The following is a 12,611-nucleotide window of genomic DNA, read 5'->3' on the forward strand; positions in this document are numbered from 1 at the left end:
TCATTTTATAATATCCTTACTTAGCACAACTTCATTTTTTTGAAGAGGGACAATGGCAGTTTGCTACTTTCTGGTACTGTGTTACAATTTTCATTTGTATAGAAACTTGGAAAATTATTAGGCAACACACTGTTATTCCTTCCTCAACTTCAATCAACATTCTCAGATGCGAGTGCAAGTACCGCTTATAAAATGTGCCTTATACAGAAGTATTCCAAGGTACTTGATAGATCAAAAAATTTCATGCTAAGCCAAACAAAAATATTTGATGGGTGTTATCAAAGCTTAGTTAGATGGGCAACTTTACGTGACTTGGACCTGGAGCTCTATGAAAGAATTTCAAAAATTGAGACTGAGGTAACAAGACTTAGATGGTGAGGCTGATACATTTGTGCTGTAACCCTAGGACTAAAAGAAGAACTACTGCATGCATGTGTAGTCATCCCTCAAGATTCTTTAGACTCTGTAACAGTTCCTAGGTTGGTAGGTAGCCACTGTAACCTCACTATTTAAAAGGAGGGCACACAAAAAAAACAGGGCATTATAGACTGGTTAGCCTGACATCAGTAATAGAAAAATTAATAGAGTCCATTATAGAAGATTTAACAGCAAAACACTTCTAAAACAGTGACAGGATTGGACAGATTTAGCTTAGATTTACAAAAAGGAAATCATGCTTGACAAGTCCATGGGAATTTTTCAAAGTTGCAACTAATAGAGTTGATCAGGGGAACCAGTGGATGTGGTTCACTTGGACTTTCAGAAGGCATTCGCTTAAGTCCCAAAAAGAGATTAGCATGTAAGACTAAAGTGCATTAGGGGTGGCACATGGACACAGGCAATTAGCCAGCAGATAGGAATCAAAACAGGAATAAACAAGTTAATTTCTGAATGGCAGTCAGAGACCAGTGAATTACCATGGGGATCAGTGCTTGTACCTCACCTATTCAAAATATACATTAAATGAATATTGGGGAACTAAATGTACTATCACCAAGCTTGCAGATGACTATAACCTGAGTAGGCGGATGAACTGTGAGAAATATGCAAAAATATTTCAATCTGATATGGGAAGGTTCAGGTGAGTGGACAAATGCATGGCAGATGATGTACAAATTAGATAAATGTGAGGTTATCCACTTTGGCAGCAAAAACAAGGAGGCACATTATCTGACTGGGGGAAGGGAAGGTGCAACAGGTAGTGAAGTTAAACGGTATAGTGGCCTTCATAAAGAGGATTAGAGTACAGCAGCAACACTGTCTTTCTGCAATTGTACAGGATCTTGATGAAACAACACCTTGTGTATTGTGTGCGGTTTTGATCTCTGTCTGAGGTGCTCTGACTATGGATGGAGTACAACAAAGGTTTACTGGACTGATTTCTGGCTTGGTAGGACTGATGTATGAAGAGAGTCTGGGTTGGTTAGGTAAATAAGGGGGTCCTCATAAAAAGACGAGGAAATTCTAACAGGATAATAGAGGGCAAATGCAGGGTGTTTCCCACTGACCATGGGGTTTTCACAACACACTCTAAAACACAGACTGTGGATCTACGCAGGGAAGCTACCAAACTCCATTTGACTAAGTAGCCATCACCCTCCACCCGCTAAAGTCAGACAGAAACACAGCAGCTCTCTCGTGTCGGCCTGCTGGTTGTGAAACACAACGTACTGCAGGAGTCCTACAGATCCCATTACCAATTCAGAGGAAGAGGACAGGATTGGCTAGTGAGTCTAGCCACGACCAGCAAGACAGGAAGGCATGCTAAGGTCCCAAAGCCAGACACAACGAGCAAGCCCACTTAGTGATGGCTCAAGCAAACCTCGAGGGGTGGCAGAGGGTTGAGGAAAAAAAAGGTGCTGCAAATCATATGATGCTGCTACTAGGCAGCAGCCACAATACTACCAGGAACAAATAATGACCTCAGCGAGATCTGGAGATTACCACAGGCAGCATCACCGTGGATTTCACGCTCAGAGAGACCACTAAAAGGAGGCTCTAAAGTAGAACATTAAAGTTAAAAAGATAAAAAGGAAAGATGTATTTATTTTAATAATTATTTCATTTATGAATATAAGGAATTTTGCCATTTAAAGTATATATTTCTACTCAAAGGGTTCACGTAAAACATTTTTCATTTTGTTCTTGGTATGGAAGGTCCTGCAGAACCTAATGTCTGGTTTAACATGAATCAATGCTGACTTCAAGTCATTTAACTTAAAAGTTGTCAAACTCAGGAAGGTAACCACAACTTTGAATAGGGCATCTGTAACTGCTTTCAGTAGTCAGGACGAAAGATAAATCCACAATTTTACACTTCGATTGCTGGTTTCTGACCTGTTAAAGTTTCAGTTGGATGTAACAGTTCTAACTTTTAGTTAATAAAATTGCAGTTAAGCATAAGCAGCTTAAAAATGATCATGCCATACATGGTTAAGATTTGATTTGCTTGCCTTAACATAAAATGACTACTCAAATGTTCGTCTGACTTACAACAATCCATTTTGATCCAAACATGAATTGGACTGCATACTTTCGACAGTCAGCTGGTGGGAACAGTGATAAAGCAATGCAAATATTTGGCTGTAGACAGCAAAGTGTCAGATTAGCTAATATTCAAAACAATGCAATTCTGATAAGCTGCAGTGATAATTTGGAATTCTAGTTAATTAATGAAGCGCAGTTTGGATCAAATTAGATTTTTAAAAACAAACCACAGTATACAATATCATATGCTTCCTTATGTAATACATGATTTGATTTGCAAATATTCATTTTGAAATATTCCATTTCAGTCAATACTGCTGGATATAAAATTACCTTAAAATTATCTTCTTTCCTGTTCATAAGTAGCTGCTATCATCGATATTTCCAACTCCACAAGAAACCAAGACATGCATTTTTATAGGACTTTTTATGATGATCTGCTGTCTCTGAGCACTTTATAACTAAAAAAGCACATTTTGCAGTATTGTTGCCCTTGACGTGGAGAATTCAGTAGCTAATACAGACACAGTAAACTCCACGCAAAACACCAGATAATCTGTTTATGGTGATGTTAATCAAGAGATTAGTTTTGACTAGCACTTCCCTGCTCTTCAGAATAAAAGGAGGATTTTGGATCTCTACCATCCAACTAAAGTAAACAAGGCTTCAGTTATAACATCCCATCTGAAAGATGACACCTCTGACATACTACTCTCTCACTACTGCTTTCAATCATCAACCTTAATTTATGTGCTTAAGCCCTGGAGTGGGATTTGAATTCAGAAAGAGAGAAGTTAGCAACTGTATCAGAGCTGACACTGCAAAACTGCACGAGTAGTGCCCTGAGCTCATTGTGTTTGCAACTCCACCTGCCACTCAGCTGTGTGGTCTGCTGTCTTTTTGGTTCCATAGAATCTACAGAAACATTTGCAACCAGGCAAATATTTGAAAAAAAACACTTTATTGCTTCTGCAGCTGTTAAGATAGCTTTGAACTGCTCAAAATTACAGATAGCCCTAATCTTTGATGCAGAAAGTGATAACGTAGGGACTGTGACTGCCTGATCAGTGAGGCAGTTGCAGTGGCGGCAAGCACAATTTAAAAACCAGCCTTCCTTAAAAGCGCTCCAATTTTGGGGCTTTTATCATTATGAAGGAATGGGCAGAAAAAGTGACGTCTTTTTCATTCATTTATGGGATGTGGGTGCTGCTGGCTGGCCAGCATTTCTTGCCCATCCCTAGCTGCCCTTGAGAAGGTGGTGGTGAGTTGCCTTCTTGAACCGCTGCAGTCCTCCTGCTGTGGGTTGACCCACAATGCCATTAGGGAGGAATTCCAGGATTTTAACCTAGTGACAATGAAGGAATGGCGATATACTTCCAAGCCAGGATGATTGGCTTGGAGGGGAACTTGAAAGGTGAGGTGTTCCCATATGTCTGCTGAACTTGTCCTTCCAGATGGAAGTGCTCATGGGTTCAGACTACTTTAAAACAATTTAGATATAACGGCATTCAGAGTGGTCTGCAAAATCTGGCCTCTGGTGACCTGGTGTCTAACTCAAGAATTCATTCATCATTGTTATCAGTTTTTGCTCTTAAACCAATTCTCAGGAATTCAGCTTCAATCACTGGAATTTAAGCTGTTCTATCTTTGGCATTAAGAGCAACTTGTTGAAATGTTTCTCCTTTGAAATCCATTAATTACCTGTGAACAATTTAGAAGAGTATCAGTGATAATGGGAACTGCAGATGCTGGAGAATCCAAGATAATAAAATGTGAGGCTGGATGAACACAGCAGGCCCAGCAGCATCTCAGGAGCACAAAAGCTTTTGTGCTCCTGAGATGCTGCTGGGCCTGCTGTGTTCATCCAGCCTCACATTTTATTAATTTAGAAGAGTAAGTGTGTTTAGTTAGCCAGCAAACGAACACATTACAAAGCTGGTTCCGATCCATCAACTTTCAGGCTTCACAGCAGCACGTTAAATCTGTTTCCGAGCAGTCCCTTGGGAAAGGTGCATAAAACTACTTCACATTTGTCATCTCTCAATTGGTGCAATACTGGCACGAGTTTTACAACTTTAATGGTCTTGAGGTGGAGTGGTGGTGATACCTCTGGGTCAGAAGATCTGAATTAGAGTTCCATTTGTACAAACAGATTAATTTTAAAAAGCTGAACTTTAATTCTGGGTCACAGATGCCCTGGGACATAACAGTAAGAGCAGCGAAAATACATAACAGCAATGGCAACTGTGGTTAGCACTCTGCGACACAGCACCAGGGACCTGGCTTTGATTCCAGCTTCGGGTGACTGTCTGTGTGATGTTTGCGCATTCTCCCAGTGTCTGACCAAGTTTCCTCTGGATGATCCCATTTCCTCCCATGGTTCGAAGATATACAGGTTAGGTGGATTGACCATGATAAATTGTCCATAGTGTCTAGGGATGTCTAAGTAAGGTGGGTTATCCATGAGAAATGCAGGGTTACAGGGATAGGGTGGGGGGAGGGGGGTGAAATCAGTCTGGGTGGGATCCTCTTTGGAGAGTCAGTGAAGGGGGAATGGCCTGCTTCCAGACTTTAGAGAGTCTATGAAAAAGGCTGAAACCACAATGAAAATATTCTAATAAATAGTCAGTACTGATAGCTGTCTCTATAACCTTGTTTGTACCCAAGTATTTCTTCACAATAATTCAGTGAGGTTACTTTGGACGTGTTTGAAATACTTTTGGAGGTGCCATCTATCTGATTAGCACACATGCCACACCTACAGGCTTAATACAGGCAACAGAAAGGACGAGATGGCCAGCTCATGGAGCACAGGCTGGTTGCTCGACAGGAGGAGGTAGCGATTAAAAGAGATGCACCTTGCAGGACGCTTTACCCAGCTCACAGATTCTATAAGATGATTAGCTTTCACACGTCTTAACAGAATATGTTAACAAATGGTTATTGTTACTGGACTAATAATTTACAGATGTGGAATTATGATTCACAGGTAAGAACTTAACTCCTGTGCATATCAATTAGATAAATGATAATCCGGAATAAAAAGACAGCTTTAGTGAAAGTGATCTCAAAACCTCTGAAAACCATCTGGTTCACAAATTCTATTTAGGGAAGGAAATATTTGGTCTGACCTATATGCAGCTCTGGATCCACAGCAATACAACTGATTCAACAGCTCTCCGGAACAGCCTAGATAGCTGCTCCATTATATACAAGAAAACGGCATGCAGAGAGTTACAAATGAGATACAAATGCAGGCCTGCTCAGTGAGGTCCACATTCCATGAATAAGATAGATGGTAGTGGTGGTAGATATTTGTAATCAGTGCAGGTCAAAATCACTATGACATTCAATATTTGTTGCCTCTGGATCCTGCTGGAAGATACTGGAAAGGTTTAGCTATGAGCAGTCCTGAAATGTATTCGACAAGAGACTGAGAGCTTACTTGCCTTTTATGTTAATCTTACCTCCAATTAGATCAAATGGAATGAGCCAAATAATCAGATGTGCTGTACTTGCTGTCTTCTCAGAGGTGGAAGATTCTATTGACTGTATATGCAACAATTAAGGTACTCAATGATCACACAGGCATGTTCTGAAAATGCAAGGGCATCCACTCTAAAGTGCGTAGCCTTGTCCAGGCAGATACAAGATTCCTGGACAGCTGTCATGTTAGTTTCAGTCTACAGTAGTCCACCTTTCCAGCTGGAGGCACAGTTACCAAATAGCTGCTCAGAGACAAGTTCTGAGGAAGGGTCACCAGACCCAAGATGTTAACTGATGTTTTCTTCACAGACGTTGCTAGACCTGCTGAGTTTTTCCAGCAACTTCTGTTTTTGTGTCAAAGACAAGGATGACTGAATAAAATATAGGTGCTTAGGAATGTGAGAAATGACACCGTTAACTGCTGGAATGAGTGCTACATCACCAAATATCCCATTGTTTGAGTCACTGACATTCGAAAGATGCACTGAGTTTGAACACAATTTGAGAGATGGCTGTGGGTTCACAAGTTTCTGTCTTTCTGCTTCATGTTTGGTGTTCTCTTCTGCTTTAAGAGATCAATGAGCAACAGAAATGTTGTGATGGCCCAATGGAGTGACAGCATTTGTTGAGAGTGATTATGAGGGAGTCTATGACATTGTATAGGATGAGGATTAACACCAGTGATGGATGAACAGGTGGTAGTGCTGTGCAGATGTCTATAGTTAGAGGGATGGGTCTGCAAAGTAACTGGAAGGGAGGTGATGTAAGCTGGCCTGAGAAGACAGAATGAAGTCATTTTTAATGATGATCAAAGTGATTAATACTGCTGATCAACCAATCTGGGTTTGAAAAAAAATGTGGAATGATGTCTCCATTAGGATTAATCATTAAAAATTCTTTTTTTGAAACTCTAATCAATTTTCTCATGATATTTAGGGTTATATCTCTTCCATGCACACCCAACCATGTTCCAAAAAATTGCAGAAATTATTTTCTTGCTAGTGTTTTTCACTTTCTGTTTGGTGTCTGGGAGAATTCTTTAATGCAATTTTCTACTTGATCAGGTTGAGAACATCCTAACATGGGATTCCCAACTAATCTGCATTACAGTACATTTCAAATAGAGCATGTTAAAACACTTATTAGTGTAATTATGGGTTCTTTCAGAAAAGGCTACAAAAGGTCAGCAAATTGGTACCATCACCTTCGAGTGAATTTGAACTTCCTTCTTGATACTTCTTTCCTTCCCTTTCAGAGAAGGGACACAATGACTTGATATATTAATTTTCCATATAAATGCAACTAACTGTAGCAAATTTCCCAAAACACTTCAAAGCAACACTTAGACATCAACTTATACCAAGCCAAAGGAGGAAATCCAAGCACAGGAAAACCAAAATCTTGGTTAAGAAGGTACGGTTTAAATGACTTTCAAAGGGCAGAGATAAGTGGAGAGGTGAAACAGGCATGAAAATGGAAACTACACAAAAGGCTAGAGTTAGACCAATGTAGAACTTTTAGAGGGCTTTAGAACTAGAGGAGGTTAGAGATGAGGATCAGAGGGACTTGTACCAGAAAATGCAGGCTCAGGGGCTATTAGTCATTATACTGTTTTCTTGACTAAATGCTCAAAAATGTACGTTTCAAATCACTGTGTCGCAACTACACTGAAAAAGTGAACTGCATTTTACAGCCTGCTCCTGACCCACTGAACTCATCTCTACCTATCTGGATTCCATTTTCTCCCCCTTGGTCCAGGAACTCCTTAGCTACGTCTGTGACACCACCCATGCTCTCCACCTCCTCCAGAACTTCCAATTCCCTGGTTCCCAACACCTCATTTTCACTCTGGACCTCCAGTCCCTATACACCTGTATTCCCCATGCAGATGGCCTAAAAGCTCTGCTTCTTCTTGTCCTGCAAACCCGACCAGTCCCCCTCCAGTGACACACTTATCCGCTTGTCCGAACTCGTCCTCACCCTCAACAACTTCTCCTTTAATTACTCCCACTTTCTACAGACAAAGGGGGTGGCCATGGGTACCCGCATGGGAACAATCTATGCCTGCCTCTTTGTAGCATAAGTGGAACAATCCCTCTTCCAAAGCTACACTGGCCCTATCCCCCATCTCTTCCTCCGTTACATTGATGACTGTTTCGGTGCCGCCTCGTGTTCCCAAGAGCAGCTCAAACAGTTCATCCACTTCACTAACACCTTCCTCCCCAACCTTAAGTTTACCTGGACCATCTCTGACTCCTCTCTCTCCTTCCTGGAGCTCTGTGTCTCCATCTCTGGCATCCACCTGGAAATCAATATCCATTTTAAACCTACCGACTCCCACAACTACCTGGAATATTCCTCCTCTCATCCACCTTCCTTTAAAAATACCATCCCCTATTCACAATTCCTTTGCCTCCGCCGCATCTGCTCCTGAGACATTCCACTCCTGAACATCCTAGATGTCCTCTTTTTTCAAAAACCGCAACTTCCCCTCCACAGTGATCAAAAATGCCCTTGACCGTGTCTCCCGCAACTCATCCCTCTCACCCCCTTTTCACAATAATAACCAAGACAGAATCCCCCTTGTCCTCATGTACCACCTGACCAACCTTCAAATCCAACGTATCATCCTCCGACATTTCCGCCATCTGCAATCCGATCCTATCACCAAAGACAGTTTTCCCTCCCCACCCTTATGTGCTTTCCAGAGGGACCACTCTCTCCATGACTCCCTTGTCTGCTCCACACAACCCTTCAAACCCCCCCACCCCGGTACCTTTCCCTGCAACTGAAGCAAATGCTCCACCTGCCCCTTTACCTACCCCCTCACACCGATCCCAGGGCCGAGGAAGACTCTTCACATCAAACAGATGTTCACCTGCACATCTTGTTATATACTGTATCCGCTGTTCCCTCTTCTACGTCGGGGAAACTGAACTGAGGCTTGGGGACAGCTTTGCAGAACACCTACGCTTTGTTCGCAACAAACAACTACACGTCCCAGTCGCGAACCATTTCAATCCCAGCCCCCCCCCCCCCCCCCAACTCCTCGGATGACATGTCCGTCCTGGGCCTCCTGCATTGCCACAACGATGCCACTCGAAAGATGCAGGGTCAGCATCTCATATTTCGCTTGGCAACTCTGCAGCCCAAGGGTATCAATGTGGATTTCACAAGCTTCAAAATCTCCCCTCCCTGACCACGTGCCAAAACCAGCCCAGCTAGTCCCCACCTCAAGCCCCACCCCCATCCCCTATCCACTAACCTCATCCCGCCCCCCCCCGGCCTGTCCGTCCTCCAGGGACTGACCTATCCCCACTCCCCACCCCCCCAAGTCCATTCACCTTCACTGGCTCTAACCCCACCTCTTTGAACTGTCTGTCTCCTCTCAGCCTATCTTCTCCTTTATCCATCTTCTATTTGCCTCCCCCGTCTCCCTATTTATTTCAGAATCCCCTTCCCCTCCCCCATTTCTGAAGAAGGGTCCCGATCCGAAATGTCAAGCTTTCCTGCTCTGCCTGCTGCATTCATCCAGCTTCACACCGTGTTATCGTGCATTTTACAGTACAGACTTTTACATCATTGAATAAAGCTAAACAAAACTTGCTTTCAAACTTACCATAAAATTTAGCGTTATATGGGGTCCAAGTTACAAAAAAAAGTATAAGCGTAAAGCTGCAAATCATTCTGTAAGATATTAGATCCACTAGAGCACTTTACGTAACCTTGGAACACCATTGTGAATGAGCAGCCAACGATATTCGTGGTGTGCAAGTACGAGAACTGATTTTACATCTAATAACCAGGTGTCGTTCCAATCTTTAGTAACTTGAATAGTTTTTCCAATTTTGTTGCATGCAACTCAATTGTCCAAGTTGCAGCCCTCTTATTTAATTCTCCTTCAGAAATGTTTACAAAGGAACAAAGAACAATACAGAACAGGAACAGGCCCTTCAGCCTCCAAGTCTGCGGCAACACATTTTGCCCTTCCATTTAACACTGTCTTCACTTACAGGATCCATATCCCTCTGTTCCCTTCTTATTCATGTATTCGTCCAGGTGCTTCTTGAATGCTGCTATTGTGTTGGCTTCCATCAAATCCTCTGGCAACGTGTTCCATGTACTCCCTGCCCTTTGTGTGAAAAGCTTGCCTTGCCTTTGCCCCACAAACCCCTGCCCATACCTTGAACCTCAGTCCCCTAGTAAGTAACCTGAGAAAAACCCTCATACTTTCCACTCTATTCACAATATTATAAACTTCTACCAGGTTGCCCCATCTGAAATACTCACACATGTCTGATGTGGATTTACCCTCAAACAGCTGCCTCCAATCAAAGCTCTCCAGTTCCTGCCTAATATTGCTGTAGTTTGCCTTCCCCCAATTTAACACCTTTACTCAACGACTGCTGGTATCCCCATCCCTATAAAACTCTCAGTATTATGGTCACTACTCCTGAAATGCTCCCCCGCTGAAACTTCACTTCCCTGGCCAGGCTCACTTCCAAAACCATGTCCAGTATAACCCTTTTCCTGATTGGACTGAACGTATACTGCGTTGAGAAAGCCTCCTGAATGGTCCTTACAAATTCTGTCCCATCCAATTCCTGAGCACAAAGTGAGTCCCAGTCAATACACAGGAATTTAAAAATCACCCACCAGAACAACCCTGCTGTTCTCATATCTTTCCAGAATCTGTCTACAAACTCTCTCCTCTATCCCTGCTGGCTGTTGGAAGGTTCGTAGTATACCCTCTGTATTGTGATTTCACTGCTACTTTCCCTGAATTCTACCCATATTGCCTCAGTGCAGAGGTGGTCTGAGGTATCTCACTCAGTACAACTGTGGGATACTCCTTTACTAGTAACGCAAATCACTCACCCGTTTTACAACTCCTTCTATCACACCTGAAACATCTAAATCCTGAGACATTCAGCTGACAGTCCTGTCCCTTTTTCAGCCAAGAATGACAGCAAACAGATTTAAACTACTGAAAATGCAAGAATATTTGGACAAATGTGCCTTTTTTCTTGATTCTTATCCCCTCTCCTGCGGTCAGGATCGAAAATACTTATTTCCACATGAGCACTATTGATCCAATAGGCAACATTAGGAACCACCAGAGACTGATTTGTTGTTACCGTGCTCCAAAATTTTAGGTCCTCCAACAATGGCTAAAAAATTGAGTCAAAGTGAACATACCACATGTACTGGATTAATGGTAGATCTTGTAAAAGACAATCCCTGACTTTTAACCAAGAATTCCCAACCTTTTTGTACTTATTATCCACTTGATAAACTTGTAAAACTTGCCTTTGTACAAACATGGTTTTCGTTGGAATCAGAGTAGCACACCACTGAAGATAGTGAGTTCTGAAGAAGAGTTATAGGACTTGAAACATTAGCTCTGCTTCTGTCTCCACAGGCGCTGCAGACCAGCACTGTTTTTTTTCAGATTTTCAGCATTTGTAGTATTTTGCTTTCATCGAAGATGGCTGTTTAGGTTCTTTTATCTGTGCATGTCAACACATGATGTCAAGGTCACCACCTCACTGGTGTGCAGTTCATTCCTTTTACAGGCAGAGTTGGTGGCAACAGCCTCCACACCTCAACTTTGGGATAGCAAGACTTCAGTTGCTCAAACTGATTACTTGCGTAAAGTTGGCCTTTTTTGGTTAAAAGTTTAGTCTAAAAAATTTATTCTTTACAAAAGTATAAGTTTATTTTTATTTTAACTTTGAACAAAAATTGCCAATTGTGTTCTGCATCTAAAATGTTTCTGCTGCAAATAGGGCCCACATATCCACCCATTTACTAAACTTCAACTCAAAAGGATGAAATTTTATCTTTTAAAAAGCGATTTTTCTGAATAGAAAGTGTACTTAAATAACATTTGAAATGTTACACAAAGACAAAAGTGTCCTAACTTCAGAACTGCTTCAATCCTCATCCGAGGTAATTAACCAATGAATCTGTAAGGCAAAGTTTCCATTTATGGCCTTAACAGAATACCCAAAACTGTACTGGATAGTACATCTGTCTTTTATATTCTTTTGTATGTTCTGCCATTCCTTTGAGGACCAAAGATTTGGCTTGTCCCTAAATCTTAATCTATTTGTGCTGCCACAAAATACAGTATCAAAGCACAAAAATACATCTTCTCTTTCTAATTTAAATATTGCATGCAGTTTTTGCTTGTAGATGCCAATGTTGTACTGCAGTATTGCCTGAACACTTCATAAACCTTGGAATTTTTAAAAAAAATCCCTCCTCCCACTGTCCAAATTTACTGAGATTCTCAAATTGTTTTAAAGTTTATCAAAGTACTTAAGAGTTTTCTTCTGATGCTTAGGACGCAATTTCATAACTACCAGCATGACCTAGCTGCTTCCTGCAGCATATTTACAAAATTGAAACATTAAACATTTTCAACTTGATAAGGCATTTTGTGCCAAAATATCTTATCTACTCAAAGCATATCTGCTTCAGCTATTCCTTTTCCATGCCCAAAAACAGTTGTGTAAAATAGATAAAGACCCTAAACAAATAAAATTATTAACAGGGATATTTGTTTTTCCAAATTGGAGTGAGTAAAATTCTTTTCTTGGATAACGGGAATTCTATCATTACTTGGGGAATCA

The 12,611-nt window shown here is 41.5% G+C and overlaps 1 protein-coding gene across 20 annotated transcripts in view; it reads right to left on the bottom strand.

Moving 5' to 3' along the window:
- Positions 1 to 12,611, bottom strand: part of mtmr3 (myotubularin related protein 3) — a 123,808-nt gene that overhangs the window by 88,251 nt on the left and 22,946 nt on the right. The window lies entirely within an intron of this gene.

Source organism: Stegostoma tigrinum, chromosome 26, assembly GCF_030684315.1.
Source record: "Stegostoma tigrinum isolate sSteTig4 chromosome 26, sSteTig4.hap1, whole genome shotgun sequence".
NCBI lineage: Eukaryota > Metazoa > Chordata > Chondrichthyes > Orectolobiformes > Stegostomatidae > Stegostoma > Stegostoma tigrinum.